This window comes from Lygodium microphyllum, chromosome 8 (genome assembly GCF_053477565.2).
Source record: "Lygodium microphyllum isolate KBCC chromosome 8, Lygodium_microphyllum_v1.1.10, whole genome shotgun sequence".
NCBI classification, from domain to species: domain Eukaryota; kingdom Viridiplantae; phylum Streptophyta; class Polypodiopsida; order Schizaeales; family Lygodiaceae; genus Lygodium; species Lygodium microphyllum.
In genome coordinates this window covers 161,199,955-161,222,266 of record NC_141142.1, presented here as the reverse complement: position 1 = coordinate 161,222,266, position 22,312 = coordinate 161,199,955, and positions in this window count along the sequence as shown.

Sequence of the window (22,312 nt, the reverse complement as noted above, 5' to 3'; positions counted from 1 at the left end):
ACCAAAGGAAAGAAGAAAGGCAAGCAGCCAGGCTACAAATTGCAATCCGACATAGAATCTGCAAACAACAACCAATCTCAAACTAGTCCCAAAAGAATGAATTTTGGGAAGCAAAATTGAATTCACCTTAAGCGAGATTCTTAGAATTGCCAAATGTGAATTCCATGATGTAATTATTAATGTAATCAAAAGAAAAAGACAATATGTTGGTGATGAAGCTGAAGAAACAGTGCATGCTTTTTTGCAAGTTCTTTGAGTTTTTGTGTAGGATGAAGAAAAGCTGACTTCACAAGGAATTCATCTTGAAGCAGTTAAAGAATTAATTGCAACAATTGAAGTTGAAGATAAAGAAAGCATAAATGCAAAAATTAAGAAAGTGAAAGCTGAAAATGTAATGGTCGGCTGGTCCAAACCAATTGGATAGTCCACCTCTCAAAAAGAAGACCGTTTGCAGCACATGCATGAGGAGGAAGAGGCTCAGTTCATTCCAAGCAGTCAGTACTTTTGTATACATTGGGCAAAAGCAACAATGGAGACATTCGTCAAAATTCGAGAAAAAGAAACACCATGTATTGCACTCTTAGACCATGGCTTAGAGATAAACTCATGGCAAGGAGTCTCTATGAAAGTGGCGGATGGCCCATAGATGTTAATCCACGTTGGCGAATGAGAGCTGCAAACAACTTTTCTAAAGAGTTATATGCTACATGTCATAATGTGCATGTAACTATTGGAGACATAAAAGACAATTTTCACTTTTTTGTTCAAGACTCTTGTAGTTACCCTATCATTCTTGGGCAACCTTACATTTCTGAAGCTCGCTTGGAAACAAAATCTCTTGATGATGGTTCTTCCTATGCTCGAATCCGAAGCAAGGATAATGAACAAGCTGTCCAATTTTTTACTATGTGTGTTAACCATCATCGAAACAGAGATCGATTGTGTGATTATCCTGTGCCTCCTAATGCTTGAGAATTCAAGGGTTTTTGGACTGCACTACTATAAAAGGAGGTTATGGCAGTGCGTCATATAAAAAGATTGAGCCTCCTTATGCTACAGAAACTGTGTCTCTAGCAAATTTGTATGGATGTGTAGCCAATAATATGGGATGTTATAAGTCTCTTCCAACCATAACTAAAGTTGAAAGAAAATATTTATGTCATGTAAAAAGGGAGCTGAAAAGTTATGATATGATGGATGAAAATAAAGATATTTCAGACATTTTTTTGGAGTAATTACTACTAATACATTGGCTGAAATATATGCAGCTGCTCATATAGAAAATCAGGTTGAAAATTAGTCCATAGAAGTATGTACATTGGATTTTTATCAAACAATTCAAGAATTTATTGAGCAAGAAGACATTGGTTCACTCAACAAGGCTGAAGCGCAAGTGGAGACAAAATACAAAACAGTGGATAAGAAAGTTAAGCCTGTGGCAGTCTCACTACCTCTTGAAAGTGAAGGGCTGGTTGATAGGGTAGCAAATCAGCCAAGTCTTCGTGATTCTTTCAACATTGGTCACAAGTTCACATCTGAAAGTATAAAAGAGCTCAAAAGAGGTGAAAATTATTTCCTTTCATCGGTTGAAAAACACTCTTTTATGCAAATGCTAATGAAACATTAAAAAGCTTTTGCATTTCAACAAAGTGAAATAGGCTATGTGGATCCAAATATTATGGCTTCTATGGTCATTTGTACAGTCTCACATGTGTCTTGAAACCTCAAGCCCATTTCTGTTCCAAGGGCGCATTTGCCAAATTATTGGAACTTCTAAATGAGAAGATCAAAATGAAGATTTTAAAACCTTCTTTAGCACCTTACTCAAATCGATGGTTTACCATGCCCAAGAAAAATGGATCTTTACGATTCATCCAAGATCTACAGCCTATTAATCGTATCACAATCCAAAATGTTGGTTCGGGTCCAATTGTTGACGAGTTTGCTGAAGCTTTTGCATGTAGAGCAATTTATTCTATGGGTGAACTATATTCAGGATATGACCAATTTCAACTTTTATTAGAAAACCAAGACGTTACCACAACGAAGACACCTCTTGGATTGGTTTGCATGTGCCCTCTACCACAAGGTGCAACAAATTCCGTAGCCCATATAATGAATGCCATGCACAAAGCCTTAAGTGACTTTACTCCACAAGTTACTCTTCCATTTCTTAATGATATACCTATCAAGGGATGTGAAGTCAATGAAAAGAGTGAGAAGCTTGATGAATATGGTTGCAGGACATTTGTAGTTAACCATAGTAATGATTGTGACATGATTTTTACAAGGCTAGAAGGGGTATGTCTTACCCTTTCTAGAGCTAAGTCAATTTTTGGAGTAGAAGAAGTCCTAGTGGTCAGACATCTGTGTCACCCCTACAGACGTAAACCTTCACCAATCAAGATAGATGCCATCACAGCAAAATGCAAGATAAATGCACAAATATCTCAGAGGTGAGAAGATTTCTTGGCGCATGTGTATTCTATCTCATATGGATACCACATTTTGCTCATGTAGCCGAAAATCTCTATCAATTATTAAGAAAAGGGCAAAGATTCTCTTGGGAAAAAGAGCATACTCTCACTATTCGCAAACTAAAGAAGTTAATTTCAACCCCCACTCTCAAAAAGGCTGATTATTTCAAATGGTCAACTCATCATCCTTACTGTGGATACAATTCCCATTGGGATAGGATGGGCTATTCGCCAAGAAGACCTTGAAGGTAATAGGTATTATGCAATTCATTTTGGAGCAAAGGTTCTCAATGAACATCAAAGAAGGTATGCACAAATAAAAAGGGAATTGTGGGGAGTTGTAATAGCATTAAAGTGTGATCATGAATACTTTATAGGTGCTTCTGTAGTGGTAAAAACTAATTGTCTTCCACTTTTGGGCATGATTGCCAACTGCTCTACACTTGACATTGCTATGCTAAGATGGATTACATATATTAAATCTCTCAATCCCAAATTAAATCATATTGTAGGAAAGGCGAATCCAATTGCTGACATGCTATCACGTGCAAGATATAACAATGAAGAAGAGATTATGGAAGAAGATGAAGCTGAAGAATCTATACATGCTGAATTTCATTCCATGGCTGTTGAAAGTACCTTTTTAGTTGCTGCATATACAAATCCAAAGCCGAATCTTGCAAATGAAGCTGATCTTTTTAATGGTATAGCATTAAGTATAGTAAAAACAGGAAAAGGTATTGATGTAAATCAGTATACATCAACAAAGATAAAAGATTTATCTATGAAAGAAGGGTGGTCAACTAGAAGCCAGCATGCTCATTGCATTGCTCAAGTTCTAGTTCATTTCCTTGAGGAAGATTATGAAGAAGATTGGCTGAAGATTGGCCAATATTTGAGCACAGTGAAGAAGGAGGAGTCTTGGTCTGATGAAGAGTTCAAGCATATTAAGAGGAAAGATTATGGCTCTTTTCTTAAAGAAGGGCATCTATGGAAGTATGCAAAGAAAAAGAAAGGAGTGCCTATCCGAGTTTTAGGTAACAAAAGGTTGCAACAAGAGGTAATGAAGGAATTTCATGAAAGCCTGTGGGTTGGCCATAGAGGCATATGGGGAACCTTTAGTAAAGTTAAATAAAAATATTGGTGGCAAAACATGTATCGGGACATAGCACATTTTTTTGAAACCTGTTATGTATGTCAAATGTATTTTATGGTCAAGCATCGATATGGGTTACAATCAACTTATCCTTTGTCTATACATTATAGATGGGTTATTGATCTTGTAACCATGCCTACAGGGATATGAAATATGCAGTATTTAGTGCTTGCAAGAGAGGATCTAGGCAATCAAGTTGAAGGTAAAGATTTAACAACCAAGGCCACTCAAGTTGTTTGTCACTTTTTGCTTGAAGAAGTATTTTGCAGATATGGCTGTGTTGCCAAGTTAACCGCAAATAGAGGAGAATTGGATGCCGATGAGGCATGCAACTTCTTTGCTCAATTGGGTACTAAGTTGGCTTTAACATGAGCCTACAACCTTGAAGGAATGGGAAAAGTGAGAGAGGGCACCAGCCTATTCTCAAAGCTCTAGCAAAGTCTTGTAGAGAAAAGATCAAAGAATAGCCTAAAATGCTACCTTTTGCATTATGGACTGACCGGACTACTCATAGTACAGTGACTGGCTATATGCCAGCTAAACTTATGCATGGACAACAATCAATTATGCTAATTGAAGAATCTATTCTCACATGGAGTCTTCTACCTTGGGAGGAAGGCATCAGTAGAGAAGATTTGCTAACTTTGCGCATATGGCAGCTAGAAAGAAGACCTAAAGATGTTCAAGTAGCTAATGAGCTGAAGCTAAAGACAACATGACTAAAGAACAAAAGAATATTTGATAAGTGACATCAACTTCAGCCAAGAGCTATCCAAGAAAATGATCGGGTGCTTGTCTATGACAGCAGCTTAGATAATCAATACAGTGCTTCTAAGAAGATGGTAAAGCATTGCTTTGGCCCGTATGTGGTAAAGGTCGTTCATGACAATGCCACATATTCATTGGCTGAATTGGATGGAACAAACATGAAGATACCCATACACTACAAGATATAGGCCTTATACCGACGTTAAAAGCGATGAAAATGTAAATAACAAAATTTTCCCCCGTCGTCACAAAAAGTATCATTATTAGCGATGCCATAGAACAGTCGGTATCAGCATCGTTATCAGCATCACTATTTGCGTCGGTATCTACGTCACATTTGCAACACTGATACCGACGCAAATAGCGACACTGATAACGATGCTCTACGACGCTAATAACGATGCGTGCAGATAAATTTGCGACGCTAATAGTGATGGTAACAGGAAAAAAGAAATTTTGTAGCAAGGCATCAAGTTCCTTCGCCACTTATAGCACTGTGTGCTTTATTTGGGCCAACAAAATAGTTTTTGCACTGTGTACAATGCTCGTGTAAACAAAAACAAAGTGTACTTAAATCATAACACTAATACATGAAATAAATACATGATCGCATAATGAAAGTGACTGGTACAATCATGATAAGATATCACTACTACATAGAAAATGTCTACACATATCAGGCGACCAAAAAAGAAGGGTGTATACAGGGAAAAAAATTTTGTCGTAGGGGAATAAGTTACCCTGCCACATATAGCACTGTGTGCTTTATTTGGGCCATACAAAATAGTTTTTGCACTGTGTACAATGCTCATGTAAACAAAAATAAAGTGTACTTAAATCATAACACTGATACATGAAATAAATACATAATCGCATAATGAAAGAGACTGGTACAATAATGACAAGATATCACTACTACATAGAAAATGTCTACACAGATTAGGTGATCAAAAAAGAAGGGTGTGTGAGCTCTAGGGATCCAAGGGCGAGCTACATATCCTCACCATCCTAAAGCTTGTCCCGCCCTGCAAAGAAGCATCGAATGGACTCTGCAAAAAAAGAAACAACTACATATTAGTCCACCATACAATAATGAATTCTAATTAAACATGATAACTACGGACAAGAAAGATGAGTGACTTACAGGGCCGCCGCGTCTTTACAATCGGTCGATCAATGCAGTGAGACCATGCATCTCTGCATATCGAGTCTCAAGGCCGGTCAGATCGCGATTTGTAATGGAGTGCTGCAAAGAAAACAAAATACTAATTGTTAGAAACATGATTGTCAGTACAAAGGATATTGCAAAAAAATCAGCAATAAAAACAAAAGAAAAACTTACAAAGTCCTCCAAATATGTCATATAGCCGCTACTCCCAAGATGATGGACCACTCTGGCCTCTAATCGTGCCCTCGCCGCCTCCCGCTGCTGCTGATTCCAACATCCTGGAGAATCTGTAGCCTCCTTCCTCAGTCGGTGCCAGTCGTCTGCATCTAATCACTCGAGCTTTGCAACCCCACTCTTGAGTGCCTTGCGTGCGTCCGATCGTCTGTGTGACATATATGCACGCATGCAATCCATCATCCAGTCTGTAGAAAATCTATCTGCTGTGGCTGGAACCGGAAACTCCTCATGCAAGAATGCTACTATGTAGTCCTTACTCCCCTCTGGTATATTTTTCCAATGATCTAAGACGTTGTGCCGAAAAACTTATTGGCACAACTCTCTCATGCGAGCCATCACCCTCCTCCCCTCATCATTCATGATAATGGCTCTTGACCTATCATCGACAAGATAGGCATATCCCTCTGGGGTATGCCTAAGATGGGTTCTCTCCCACCTGCGTCCACGCTCCTGGGCATATCTAGGAGACCCATGTACATCCGGTGTACCGACTGGGGTAGTATCTATCGGTGTAGCACCCATAGGGGTGCCACCTGCAGACAGCTGAGCAAAAGCCGGAGTAACTGAAGTAGACGTCCCCACATGTGTGACAAATCCTGGAGGTAATGCAACTCCAGTAGAACAACGAGACGGAGACACCGTGTCCGTGCAACAACCACCACGGTCCCTAGAACCGCCATGAGAGCGAGGAGTCACACCTGTATCCCATGCCGACCATGCACTCGCTGCCTTCCTATCTCTACAACATCCCCCTGACCGTGAAGCACTCTCTCCCTTTGGCCCAAGTTTGGAGAGTCGACCTCGTCTGCTCGAAGCTGAAGCATCTGATCACGCCGAAGTAGATCTAATAGAGTGTCCTGACGATGTCCAAGATAGCTCTTGGTCCGCCATGTCTCTGAATCTCGCCATCTGATTTGGAGACATGCGCGTGAAGATATCCTATAACTCCTCATCGCTCATCTCTCGACTCATCCTGAAAAGGTCACCTGCATAAACAAAAAATGATGTTAGCATAATCAATTTAAATCATACAAAGCACGATAATATAAATCCTAAAAAAATGATCTCACTTAAAATGCATATCTTATGTACCCTTATAAGCGATTAGTCAACGAATTGAGTAAGTGGATGCTCCAAGTATGAAGTATCCTATGGTCCCATGTCAATCTCCTGACACAACTCCGCATACACTGGAAGGTCGATAGACATGTCACCACAAAAGGATAAGTCTACCTCATTCTCAAAGAATTCTTGGACTCCTATATTTCCATCATTGTTAGCCGATGTTGGCTCCTCTACATGCTTCAAGCTTTTGGTGGCCTCCACCCCTTGCAATATCGACCCCTCTATTTGCATATTGTCGTCATCTCTATGCTCGGAACATCACTTTGATCATATACTTTCGCACTTCGGGGAGCTGAAGCTATAACATACCACCATCAAGGTTGTCGGGGTTTTGGATAGAAGATTACCTGTTCACAAATAGGTACAAGAGAGATTAAACTATTGTGACATGTACCATGTCATAATACAATTAACAAATAAATGAGTTCATGCATTTGTTCACAATGGGCTAGCAACACAAAGGTGTCGTGCAAATCCGTCCATTTTTTTCGGAATCTATTTCGAGAAATCCAGATGGACCTCATCGAACTATTGCTCCAGCTCCTTCAAGTACCACTTTGAACCACTGCACATCGAATAGTATCATGCAGAAGCTACGGTAATCCACCGTAACAATACGTTGCAAGTTTCCAAAATACTCAATCTCATCTATAACCGTGTTTGGATCCGTTGCTCATTGTCGACTCTCCTGCTCGAACCTTGCCATGATACCATAGTCCATTGTGGAGCACATTTTGTCAATACGCTCCACGTGAAAATGTCATCCGCGCGACCATGCTGCACTATATATTTTATATTGTACATTGAAACACAAATTAGTTGTCGCATATAAAATATAGATACGGAAAATCCTAAACACATCATCACCTTTGGACTACATCCCCTCGAGAATTCCCAGTCCTCAATTGAGACCTCCGCCCCTTCGCGAGACGCTGCGGTCAAAGCTCCATGCAACCATCGTGTTGACATGAACCGCGGCATCTCCTCCATGCCCTCAGGATATTGAATCGGTCGATGGCGTGTACGTCAAAATTCAGATCGCGCTTCCTCTCGATCTTGCCTAGTGATCTGATACCTGGCGAGCCACGTCTCCATAGAGGCGTAGTGCAACATACAAAAGTGATTCACCTTCTCCTCCATTGCAGTATCCATTCTTTTTTCTACCCCATTTCCAACCATCACATCTCTGGTCAGTCTATCATCGTCCTTCAGCAACCATAGCATTTTGTTGTCTAGATCCACCATTGGTAGCCATTGTGAAATATGCACTAGCGCCTCAGACACCAACCAACCTTCAGCCATGCTACCTTCTGGCCGAGCTCATTGTCGCACAAAGCCTTTCAGGGTTTTCATGAATTACTCCAAGAAGAACAGCCATCGTATATGGACAGGTCCAGCAATCTCCACTTCATCTACATGCACAAGAAGGTGGATTTGTATCGTGAGCATGTTGGTAGGCAGGTATTTCTCAAAGAGACAGACCGTCTCCACTGCTCCTCGCCTCGCGGGTTCAATAGAGGACATCTTAATCTCCTTCTGTGAGATCCATTGCACCAAAGTTGACAACCTGTAAATGGCCCCGCGTATTTCTAGAGTAAGGCATCCTGTGATCGCAATCGGTAGTACGAACTGCCACAAATGAGAAAGCGTTATGAACAATGGCTACACTCCAAATAGCAAAATGCGCACACCAACTACAATCCATTCGTAGTACAAACCTGACATATCTTATGCCAGTCATGGGATTTTAGCCCTGATAATTGGTCGTCTTTAGAAAATGCAGACTTGAGAGAATGCATCATACCCGTCGGAGTGCAGATAGACTTGACTACTTGCTTCACAATGCACTCTTCTTTAGTGGACAAAACCCAAGGAACGCGAGGTAGCTACACGTGACCATCAGCACTCGACTGCGACCAAAGCACCTCCATCTTGCCTACCTCCTTCAAATCCATTCGTGCCCCTATAGTGTCTCTCTTTCTTGTGATGTGGACCCATAACAAGCTGTCCACATTCTTTAAAATATGCATTCTTCTTTAGTGGACAAAACCCAAGGAACGTGAGGTAGCTACACATGACCATCAGCACTCAACTGCAGTCAAAGCGCCTCCATCTTGCCTACCTCCTTCAAATCCATTCGTGCCCCTATAGTGTCTCTCTTTCCTGTGATGTGGTCCCATAACAAGCTACCCACATTCTTTAAAATATGCATGGGATCCAACAAGTGGTTGATTTGTAAGTGGGTCCAATATGGCAACTCGTAGAAAATTGAGAACCATCGCATTTCGTTTGGATGTGACTCTGCCTGGACCATTTTCAACTCGTACCAGCTTGCAGTATTCATATGTGTTGGAGGTCGTCCAAGAAAACCTTCCCTGAGTTCATGACCCTCTGGCAAGAAAGTGGCATGTCCTTGTTATACCATCTTCTTCATGGTTGTGACCTTCGGGAGTCTAACTGTGGCCCACACAATGGACATGCATAATAACTTGAGGTAACCAGACCTATTCCAACACCTCTATCCAGTGAATACAAACTTGAACAAGATAAAATATAGATATTACCAACGAGAACGGAAGCCTATTTACCTGAGCACTCTCCAAATCTAAGAAAGTTATGCATTGTCCACATGAGAATGGCTCGAATATTGGCGGACCGTCGACCATCGCACTTGCTCATATCTTGCACGATGACCCCCTTCTCCCACAAAATCTTAAGCTCAACGACTAATGGATGAAGATACACGTTCATATTTTTAACTTTGTAGGGGCCGGGGACAAGTAAGCTAAGGATGAGATGTTCTTTCTTCGTAGAAAGCCATGGAGGGATACTGTAGTTGACAAGGACTATAGGCCACACATTGTAAGAAGTTGAGTGCAGACCGAATGGGTTCATGCCATCCATTGCAAGACTGAGTCGAAGATTCCTTGGCTCCCGAAAAAACCCTGGGAAGGTAGAGTCAATGTGGCTCCATACGCGTGAATCCGCTGATATTCATTGAACTCCATCTATGGACCTACCTATTCTGCGCATGCCACGTTGTCAAGTGTGCCATGCCAGACGTACGAAACATGTGGTTTATACGGGGGATAAGCAGAAAGTATCTAAGAACTTGTGGAGGGATGGTTTGCCCTTGCAAGTCCTATTGATACCTATGAGCACCACACTTTGGACATGTCTCCATAGTCTCGTATTCTCCTCAAAACAGTATGTAATCATTGATACATGCATGGATGCTGTTGTAGTCCATGCCAAGCTTTCGTAAAATATGTCGTGTATCATCATGAGACTCAGACATGGTATTTGCAGGTGGTAATATATGATATTTTAGTAACCTGAAAAAAATCATAAAATACCTTGAAAAAGCACAAATGTTTTTAATGATAGTGCCGAAAAGAAATCAACGAAGGGTACGTACAAGGTACCTGAACAACTCGATCACACTTGTATCGCTCCACCCGTATTTTGCTTGCACACTTAGGAGTGCAAGCAGTGTTTTCAAGTGAGATACTCGGCACCCATCATATAATGGTATGGATGCTTCCTCTCTAAGTGGATCAGAAGTCTCGACATCCATGGGAATCAATGCATCGATCATTGTCTCCATCTCAGGCTCCAAGATTGTAGGTAGGTCTGGAAGGTTGTTTGTCTCCTCTGATATTGACAGTATAGATTGGGTAGTACCTTCCAAGTGGTGGATCGGCTTAGGCACTCCATCCATCGCACGCCCACGAACTCTTCTAATTGGCCACAAAGGGTGCACTCCTTGGGACGAGACATCACCTCCCTAGATAAAAGATTTGCCAGCCACACCCAATCTTCTTGTATATGATATTCAATTAGCTTGCGAGTACAATGCATGATTGATATTAACTTTTCTTACAGTTTGCTAAAAATCCAAGATTGACTGATCAATGATCTCAGTTTGAAACTTGCCAAAGTGTCGTACGTGTTCTATAGACAATAAGATACGCCTCGTGATCTTGTATAAAAAGACCTTTATCGTTTTCCATTTTGTCTACGTTACGACAAACAATTTGTTTTTGTTATCATTCTTTTTTTCTTTCTTAAATTGCTTGAGAAGGAATTTCTTCCCTTGTAACTCAACAAAAATTAATGTATGTAAAGTCTCCACCCACCCACCCACAGATTAATATATATATGTCGGAGTGTTTCCCGTCTTGTGGTGTTGCACCGGACCTCGCCACCACTCTCTCTTTGTTTTTTATCCATTCATTATCTCCTCTCCTTCCATCTCTCTCTCTTTTTCTCTTTCTTTATTATGCTGTATGTTTATTCCCTCTCTCTCGTTCCTTCTTCTTTTTTCTCTTCCTCCCTCTCTCTCATTTTCTTTAATGATCACGGCTACAACTACGATGAAGACCATGACCACGACCACGACCACGACCACAACCACGACCACGACGACCACGACCATGACCACGGCCACGACCACGACCACGACCACGACCATGACTACGACTACGATGGCCATGACTACAAAAAGACTTTCATCGTTTTCCATTTTGTCTACGTTACGACAAACAATTTGTTTTTGTTATCATTCTTTTTTTCTTTCTTAAATTAATTGAGAAGGGATTTCTTCTCTTGTAACTCAACAAAAATTAACGTATGTAAAGTCTCCATCCACCCACCCACAGATTAATATATATATGTCGGAGTGTTTCCCATCTTGTGGTGTTGCACCGGACCTCGCCACCACTCTCTCTTTGTTTTTTATCCATTCATTATCTCCTCTCCTTCCATCTCTCTCTCTTTTTCTCTTTCTTTATTATGCTGTATGTTTATTTCCTCTCTCTTGTTCCTTCTTCTTTTTTCTCTTCCTCCCCCTCTCTCATTTTCTTTAATGATCATGGCTACAACTACGATGAAGACCACGACCACGACCACGACCACGACTACGATGGCCATGGCCACATCCATTTGGTACAAGTCCAGGTCAAGCTATGCAACCAAAGCCAAGACTAAGTGTAGGGTGGTCATATTGACCACAAGAAAAAAGACTTCATCAAAGTCAACACCATGCTCCTCTTTAAAGCCCTTAGTAATGAATTGAGCCTTGTATGTCGGCTTGGGGTGTCCAGGGGTACTTTTCAGCTTGTACACCAACTTGCATGGCAAAGCCTTCTTACCCTAATGTAAGGAAACCAAATCCCAAGTCTGATTCTTATGCAATGAGTCAAGCTCAAACTACATAGCCCTCTCCCAAGAGTGACAATCACCCCTGTGCATAGCCTCATCATAAGTGAGAGGCTCTCCTATATTTGTAACTAGTACATAATCCATAGAGGACACAAAATGGTCAAGAGGTCATCTATCTCTAGTAGAACGCCTCAACCTAGGCTCTACTATCTCACCAACATCCTGTCTAACATCATCATGTCTAACATCTGGGCCATGAGCATCATGTGATGCTACATGCTATCTAGCTGACCGTGGAGCGGGTTGTACGAGAGCAGGTGGCTCCTCTTGAAAGGTAACTCTACATACCTCAACCACTTTCTTAGCTTGCATATGCATTTTGTCCTCATGAAAGACGACATCATGGCTGTGAATCACTTTGCATGCCTGCAGATCCCATAGAAGGTAACCCATCTTTCCTGCATCTCCATAGCCAATGAAAATGCATTTAACGCTTTTAGGATCCAGCTTATTGCGTTTGTCCTTGGGCACATGGCAGAATGCCTCACATCCAAAGACCGCAAATGATTATAAGAGGGGGGCTTGCCTACCCATACCTCCTCTGCAACCTAAAATTCAATGCCACTATTAGGTGACTTGTTAATGAGATGCACGGCAGTAGTAACTGCCTCAACCCAAAAGTGCTGCGGTAAGCTAGACTGGCTAAGCATGCTACAGACCCTTTCCTGAATGATCCTATTCATGCGTTCAACCAAACCATTTTGGGGAGGGGTGTAAGAGGTGGTAAATTAATGCTTATACCCTGCTTATCACAAAACTGCTCAAAAGCAAGTGATACATACTCACCCCCATTATCTGACCTTAGGCATTTCAGCCTATTCCTAGACTGGTTCTCTACTAATGCAAGACAACGCTGACCCCCATTATCTGACCTTAGGCATTTCAGCCTATTCCTAGGCTAGTTCTCTACTAATGCAAGACAACGCTGAAATGTGTCTAAGATATCATATTTTCTCTTTATGGGATAACCCCAAACCTTACGTGAGTAATCATCTATGAAAGTAACAAAATACTTTGCCCCACCGAGTGACTAATAGGGCATGGGCCCACATACATCTGAGTGCACAAGAGCCAAGGGCTCACCCATGCGGTTTCTTACCAAACTTTTTATATGTATTCCTAGTTTGCCAGCCATACAAACAATGATCACAAGAATTGAAATGCGAAGAGTCAAAAGGCGAAAGATACTGCAAAGCACGTAGCATTTTCATTCCTTTAAGGGACATATGCCCCAAACGAGCATGCCAAAGGGATACATGGGGGATAGAACCCATAGACAAAACATGATTCAAGGTAGCTCTAGATACAAGGGATAGAGGTTCCCATACTTGGCACCTCTTGCAAGCACAAGTCTGCCACGAGTAATCTTCCATGCAGAGTCTCCAAAAGATACAAAATACCTTGCATCATCAAGCTGTTTGGCTGACACAAGACTGCGAGTCAACGCACGTACATGGCGTACATCATGAAAAAAAAAGAACTGCCTGAAGGAAACTGTAGCCTCACATCTCTAATGCCCATAATGTCAAGAGATTTGTCATCACTAAGACACACAGAACTAGAGATGGTACGATAGGTATGAAACCAATCTCTACAGGGTGTCACATGAAATGATGCACCTGAATCCAAAATCTAGCACTGTGTATACATAGAATGTGTCTTAGAAGCCTATAAGGCATCATATGAAGAAGCTGCAAGTATATAATCCTCACTTGAATTAGTGGCCTGCATGACATTAACCTCTTCTATCTTCACACTGGACTTTGTAAGTACAATACTGCGCTTAGAAGACTTTTCCTGTACTTTCTCTTTTCTTGTTTCCTTACACTTATCATCAGGCATCTTATGGCACTGCGGCCTAATATGTCATGCTTTCTCACACTAATGAGAGGTAAGATCAGACTTCCATCCACGGGACTTACTACGGCCACATGACTTTGACCTGGACTTCTGAGAGTCCTTGCTCTTATGATCATTATCATGCATGCCATGTTTGCTACCTCTAACAGTCAATGCATGTGAAGAGCAGGAAGCATCATTGTTTTTCCTGTTGATTTCCTCAGTCAATAAAGCACTCTCAACATCTTTTATTTTCAGCCCATCAAGCTTGTTCATGCATATGGCAGTACGAAAGACATTCCATGATTTAGGCAAGGTGCCAAGCAGAAACAATGGGTGCAAGTTGTCTTTGAACTCAATACCATGTGATAACAAATTCTTCATGATAGCATGAAATTGGCTGAAACGAGATGATAGGGATGTCCCCTCCTTCCTGCGAAGGTCCATTAATTGCTTTAGTCAATACATCTATGATGCAGGACTCTACTATGCATAAAGCTCCTGAATCTTCTCCCATAAGTCCCATGCACTCTGATTCTCATCTTCGACAACATTATGATGGACCTCTTTTGAGAATGACAAGATAATGGTAGACTTGCATAGCTCATCAACTTCCATCTAAACATTAGCATCCACATCCTCGGGTTTAGCACCCTTGAAACACAATGGTTTAATTTGCAACTTCTGCACCAAAACCTGCAATATCTGGAACTTCCAATGCCCATAGTTGGTACCATCCAGCTTGGCAATGTTAAAGAAAGATGTGTCTTTCAGACGACCAGCCATACTGTCCCAAATCAAAGCAAAAATATAAAATTGCATGTTGCTGTAATTAACAGAAAATGCACTAAAACCACTGCTAAAATTGGCTGAAAGAGTGGATATCACCAATAGAACCCCCTGTCCACCAAATATGACCAAGATAACATCAAATAATAAGCATTACCCTCATACAAATACTCAAAATTCGCACATTTCAGCTTGCTAAAATAAATTACAGCAGTATGTAAAACTGTCCCAAAGTGAAGTAATCACTGATACATATGTCATTAAAACTTGTAACGTGTGCACCTGATCACTTGCAGGACACGTCTTAGCAGCCCATCGGGAAGAGAGTCTAGAAAGCACCGCCCGGCACTCCCACAGAATGTCACGGGGTTTGCGATCTAGGTCCTCTCGAGTCTGCCATGAAGCGGAAGCATTCCGGCCATTCCCACTTAGGACTGACCTGAATCGAGGTTTTCCTAATGGTCAAATTCCTAGAACGGTAGTTAGCGTCAAACCCCAGGCAAACCACTTTACACAAAAACGTCAAGGTCAAAGCGGATCCATGCTACACTTGCTTCAAGGAGAATGGAAAACGAGAGGGATGCAAAGCTCGACCTCTCTGCCCGTAAGGCATAGTCCCATTCCGTTCCCCTAAAACAGCATAAATCGGGTTTCTATCTTTCTAGATTCTAGGTCATCGTTCCTTGCTGTCAAGTTCCTTTGAGAAAAGTTCCCGGCCGACCGGACCACCCTTTCATAGGACGGACCCATGGTCACATCCACCACACTTTCCTCAGGGTTGCTTTAGTTATCTAATTACCTATCACATTTAGTTTGACACGCAAAAACAGCTTTCTTAATTAGCCAATTATTCACCGATTCCTTCACGTAACTTAAGCACTGACATAGAAAAACAATGTTAAACAAGTTCCTTTTCAACAATTGATCTTATTTATTAGTCTTTGGAATACATCATAATAATCCAGCCCAAAGGCTAATCCATAATCCGCCCGAAGGCAATTCATAATCCGCCCGAAGGCTAATCCAATAGGGATCACTAATCTAAGTTTCCGCCCGTAGACTAGTATGCGGGTCTCGAGATCTAATCCCGAGTCACGTCGACCTCTTGTGCAGGATCCAGAGGCAAGGGATTTACGCCCAGAGCCCCCCCTGGCACCCAAGCGTCCTCCTACTCCAAATAGCACCCACAAAGAGACCTCTCGTGGCGGGTTCGGTCCACGTACCCGGCAAGGCTAACAACCCCCTTGGATAGGGTCAGGCAGAAAGTCGGGGGTAACTGAAGTTGCCTCTCCCTCCAGGCCTTCAACCTAAAGCATTAATTATCTTTCCAGCTTTAGTTCATTGAGCAAAGAAGTACAAAGAGTGCTCCTAACTGTACAAACACAATCAATCTAGTGGTTGTTTGTTTGGCCAACTGCTAAGGTGTGAATCCTTCTTTTCGAATGCATCTAACATTCGATCCGGGATCAATTGCGACTTGGCAAGATCCCCAAGGGTTTCGTTGCTCATTTACCTGTTTATCCTTGGGTTAGGGTTTGTATCCTGTTAACCCAAATTAACAAACACCTTAGGTTCCTTAAACTAAGACAGTAAATCCTGGGCAACCTCATCGCCCTAACTTGATTGGTCAATTTCTTGCTAGGTAATACATAACTTTCCTAACTTGGCAAATCAGTCCAAAGAAGGGTGATGTAGTAGGATGTCTACTCATCCTCTTGCAAATTAGACTTGCACTAGAACCTGCCAACCTTGTTCTAAAAAGTAGCAAATCTATCTTGTGACTTAAACACAAAGCCATGAGATGTTGCGACTTGTTGTACGAGACAAGTGTCACACCTAACTTGTGGGATCATTTCTTCCATCAAATGACGTTCCTTGGTCAAGAAATACGTTTGGTCAAGATGTAGGGTTTGGGAGTCCTCTTGACCCAACCCAACCCTAACCATACTAGGCCGACAACGTTTGGCCCTAGGGTTTCTAATCTCAATCAGAAGTCTAGTATTAGGCCAATTTGCCCTAGGGTAAAAACCCTAAATCCTTATTTTATGGGGGTCTAACTAACCCTAACATTCCGTGAATGTGGGTAGGACCTTTGGGGTCAGAATTATCAAGTGGGTTTTTTCGAGTGCGATACTAAGCAGAATTTTAACGCGGCCTAGCTCTACTTAGCGCATTGAAGTGATCATCATTTGAGTTACACCCTTACAATGAATTACCTAACTGATCCAATTGTCTCGCGACAAGAGGTGATCTTTCCTTAGAAGAGATGCGAATCCTTTTCCTAAGAGATGTAAATAATTGCAAAACATAACATTCCATGCAAATATACAATTCATAGACTTTTCCTTCTATGCAGCTAAAAGATTTCAATGATCATTTCTTTTCCCTTGCACTGAAACTATAATGATGCAACAGAACCAAGCTTTAATGATTGACAATTTAGGAGTAACTCATATAGAAACCTATGTTGAGTTTCAACAAGAACTATACCTATAAACCCTTTGTCCAATGCATTGAATTCATGATTTAATATGAAATGCATCTTTTCCTAAAACAACTTTGATAAAGAAGTTCATGCATGATGAATGTCATAAGACTATTGTTAACTTAATCCATTCAGTGGCACTCAACCCGACTTAAAAATGCAAGCATCCTTGCATTCAAAAGGTAAGTTCATGGTTTCCTTTTCATGCAATGCAATTCTTTGGACAATATTCAATGGCATCTAAGATTAACCTTAATGCGAATCACATCCATGGATTTAAATCATAAGTGCAACATGCAACAAGCTCTATCCTTCTTAGCACGATCCATCTCTAATTTAAGCATCATACATTCAAGGGAATTGCAACTACCCTTGTTGACGGGAGTGCAAGCAATTTCAATTAGTCGACATGCACTAAACATTGTAAATCGAAGGGATGAGTGCATTTAAATTTTTCTAACAACCATCTTGCTTAAACGCATTCCTTTCATGTAAGAAATACAATTTGGAACCTGGGCATGAGGACTCATAGCGATGTCCACGTGTAAACTTGGGTTGGAGGCTCCCGCGTGTGCACCTTGCATCTTTTGTTTGGGGGCCATCGATGACGTAGGTTCTTGACTCCGCAAACTTATCCTTGCCTTTTTGCAATCTCCGAACTTCCTCTAGCCTTTGGCAAATCAGTCTCAAAATCTGCCTACTCCCTCCCTTGCGCAGAAATTATCTTTACAAGGCGTGATTATAAAAACTCGGGGAAGGCCGCGTGTACAAGGCTTATGGAAGCCTTGTTTTTTAAGAAGCTTCTAAAGAAACTTCCAAGAAGCTTCTATTTCTTAATAAAATGACGTGGAGGGGAGTGGAAATGATTGGGGAGGAGGGGTGAAGGCGACGCTTGAGGGAGATGATGATGATTATGGTGCTGATGGTAATGGCAGGTAGAGGCGAGGCAGCCTGGAGTAGCAGGCGATGATGGCAGATCCTGGCGGCAGCAGCCGTGACGTGGTGGCAACAAAACGACGTCTTCTCATGGCAGCAGGGGCCACGATTCCTTCCTTTTCCTCATGCTTGAGAGGGGAGGGGTCTTATAGGATAAGGGGGGGGAGATAGCCTCCCACATGGGTGGCTTGTATGCTTCCTCTCTCCCCCATGCTCTCCACATAACACAAGGTTTTCTCCATACTCCCTCTCCCCACCATGCATCGGCTGGGGGGAGGGGGTTAATAATAAAACAATTTGCACAAAATTTGACCATTATCCATTTACCTTTCCCGAAAAGGGTATTCTCGTGTGGCTTGCGGGTTTTAGCCTTGGCCTTATTTGCAAAACGCGATTGGGGTTTATTATCGCGTGCATGGGGTAATGACTTAGCCACTGACATTATTCCGTTGTGGGAGATAACTTAGTATTGCTTTTGCGCGGGGCATGTAGTGGTCAAAATTCTTTAATATTTCGTGCGAAAATTGCCAGGTAGCAAGATACATCCAACAGTGAGTGTCAAGGGGCAAGAAGATACCAAGAACTGTCAAACCAATAACCTATCAGGCAAGATACATCTCATAGGTCTAGAAGTCATGCATGCAATGGGTCTCAGGGTAAGAGAAGAGACCAAGCACAAGCACAAGTGATAGAGCAAGAAGATCAATGCATAATCATCCAAGATGCATACAAAATCGATAAACCTGTGATAGAGATAGGTGCCTACCGCAATAGGCATATCAAATCAGCCCACTATAGACTAACTGTAGACATAAAGCTCTCAAGAGATAAAATGCATGCAACTATCCCACAAGCTCAAGCTCAAGTGTAAGTAAAACTCTATGTATATCCGAATATGCCAAGAGGCTCCCATTGGAAGTAAAGTCAGATGCAAATAGAGCAAGCAATGCTCAAACACATCGAGTACATAGCATCAGACATTCCAAATCCAAGTAGCGTACATTCGGATCATAAATCCCAAGATATCTTAGACCCGTAAAGCATAAGCCTGAAAGCATTCAAATAGCATGTAAGTGACAGTCAAATGTAATGCCCACTAGGTCCAAAATGCTCAAATACTTCCAAAGATGAAGCTCCAAGTGGCTGTCATGCATGGGCAAACCAAGTGGCAATCATATCTGACCAAAGCATAAATGCAATATGCCTAAATGTCAAGCAGTGACAATAGGAATAAATCAGTCCAAAGCATGCCAACTAAATCCAAATGCTAGTGAATGACGACCAAGATAGAGCCTAATCCAAGCTCAACAGCATTCCGGAACAAAAAAAGGCATTTGGAAATCACCAAATACATTGGTATGATCATTCAAATCATCCGTAAGCACCCCGTATCCAAGGACCAATGCTTATACCAAGTAAATGAGCTTCAGCCCACTGTATTGCAACATCATATTCACTGTCAAATGAAGCTCAATTAGTGCCAAATCTGCTCCAAATCAGTCCCAAAGCATAGACATAGCATCCCATAACATCCGGGCATCACGAAGCATCAATAGGCATCAAACGGGCAATGCCAAGAAGCATCAAACATCAAATGTCAAGTGCTATCCTATTTTTGACAGTCCTAGGATTGTGTATATAGAAATGGCTAAATGTGAAAGCACTCATATCGACACCGGGATCCAAGAACCAATGTCGGGGAGTCCGAAGATGATCGGAAAGCTTGCAAAAAATCCCAGGAAGTCGAGAAAGGAGTTTGAAATGCCAGAAGTGGATCAGCCCAATCCCCTAAAAATGTGCCACATTTTGCGCTGGCTGCTTCTGGGGGTTGGGGAGTGTTCAACAGTGCTACTGAGCAGTTGGCAATGATCAGGGGGCTCCAATACAGCCTTGCAAGGTGCCAAATAAAGGCTGGGAAGATTGGGGAGGAGGGAGATCAAAACATACCTGCAAATGAAGGTGACATGGTAGCCATTGAAGCTTGAGTTGAAGCTCTTCATATCTGGGGTGAAGAGAATGCCGAGCAAGCTCCAATGCCTTTGCTCTAATACTAGTTGAAAGGGAAGTAGAACCCAAGAGGAAGAAGCTTGGTGGTGAGAGCTATGATGGATGGAGAGCAAGAGTAAGAGAGAGAGAGAGAAACTCAAAGTGGGAACTCCAACAACCACAATGTGTGGCCGGGCCTTTCTTTATTCAAATTGTCACTTAAAGTATAAAGAATAAGTGACTGTGACGGACGCCTGCCACCTGTAGTATGCAGTGGTGGATACTGTCAGTGTAGTAAAGTGTAGTAATACACGGGCGGCTAGGTGGAGGCACCTTTACCCCCAAAAATTGGGTGCAATTGCGAGTTGTAGCTAGGGAAATTTTGCATGAACCAATGGAGGAAAGCACATATACGAATAGATATGATGCCTCCATAACTGAGGAGGAATTGAATGAGAGCTCGGAGATTGAGGAAAATTATTTGTGGTTATATCGAGATTTACATCATCAGCCTCATTAGATGGGGACAAGACTACAATTAATATGGTGCATCAAAAGAATGTTGCAAAACCTTTAGGAAGGGGAGAATATTCTGTACACTATTCTTTGGAAGATGACACTGATAGTGATATGGAAGATGAATGGGAAAGTTCTCTTCTTGATGTTGGAAGCTTAGAGAGGGAGCGTTCAAATTCAATTGTTGATGAAATGCACTACAAGGATATGGAGGCATAGCGACGCTGATAGTGATATGGAAGATGAATGGGAAAGTTCTCTTCTTGATGTTGGAAGCTTAGAGAGGGAGCGTTCAAATTCAATTGTTGATGAAATGCACTACAAGGATATGGAGGCATAGCGACGGCACTTTCTGACGCAAAATAGCAGCGTCGCTATTTGTGTCGCAAATAGCGACGGTGCTCAAACGAAAAAATGCAGGCCGAAACCCGAGCACATTATTTTGCGTGAACGAATGAAAGAGAGAGCAAAAAGGAGAGCGAACTCCATCTTGCATTTGAGAGGGAGAGGGAGAGAAAGAGGGAGAAGGAAAGCTTCTCACCGCCACCGCCGCCATTTGAGAAGAAGAGGAGGAAGTGTACGGAGGGTGAAGAGGAGCCACCGTCGCGAAGAGGAGCTGCTGAATCCATCCTCAGGCCTTTGCGGTGAGTGCATTGTTCCTTCTTACTTTGTTTTTATTTTTTCTCTTTTTCTTTTACTTGTTTTTGTTAAAAATCATATATATTGAGAGAGGGAGAGGAAATGAGAGAGGGAAAGGAAGAGAGAAAAGAAAAGAAGGAATGAGAGAGAGAGGGAGAAAACATTAAACATAATAGGGAAAGAGAGAGAGAGGGAGAGGGAGGAAGGAAGGGAGAGAGAGAGAGAGAGGGAGGGAAGGTTGTTGTTGTTATTGTTATTGTTGTTTTATTTCTTCTTTTCTTTTTTTCTTATTTGTTGTTGTTATGGTAGCAGTAGCGGTAGTTGTTTTTTAATTTCTTATTTTCTTGTTTTTTGTTATTGTTTGTTATTGTTGTGGTAGTCGTAGTCATGGTCATAGTCGTGATTGTAGTAGTAGTACTAGTAGTAGTAATAGTAGTTTTCTTGTTTGTTGTTGTTATAGTAGTAATTTTTTTTTTCTTTTCTTGTTTATTGTTGATTAGTTTTCTTGCTTGTTGTTGTTGTTTTTTCTTCTTATCTTGTTTGTTGTTATTGTAGTAGTAGTTGTTGTTGTTGTTGTTGTTGTTTTTTCTTCTTTTCTTGTTTATTGTAGTGGTAGTGGTAGTGGTTTGTTGTTGTGGTAGTCATAGTCGTAGTCGTTGTAGTCTTGGTTGTAGTAGTAGTAGTAGTAGTAGTAGTAGTAGTAGTAGTAGTAGTAGTAGTATTCTTGTTTGTAGTAGTAGTAGTAGTAGTAGTATTTCTTTTCTTTTCTTATTTGTTGTTGTTTAGTTTTCTTGTTTCTTGTTGTTGTAGTAGTGGTAGTTTTTTCTTCTTTTCTTGTTTATTGTTGTTGTTGTTGTAGTTGTTGTTGTTGTTGTTTTTTCTTCTTTCTTATTTATTGTAGTGGTAGTGGTAGTGGTAGTGGTAGTGGTAGTGGTAGTGGTAGTGATAGTAGAGAGAGAGTTTTGTTT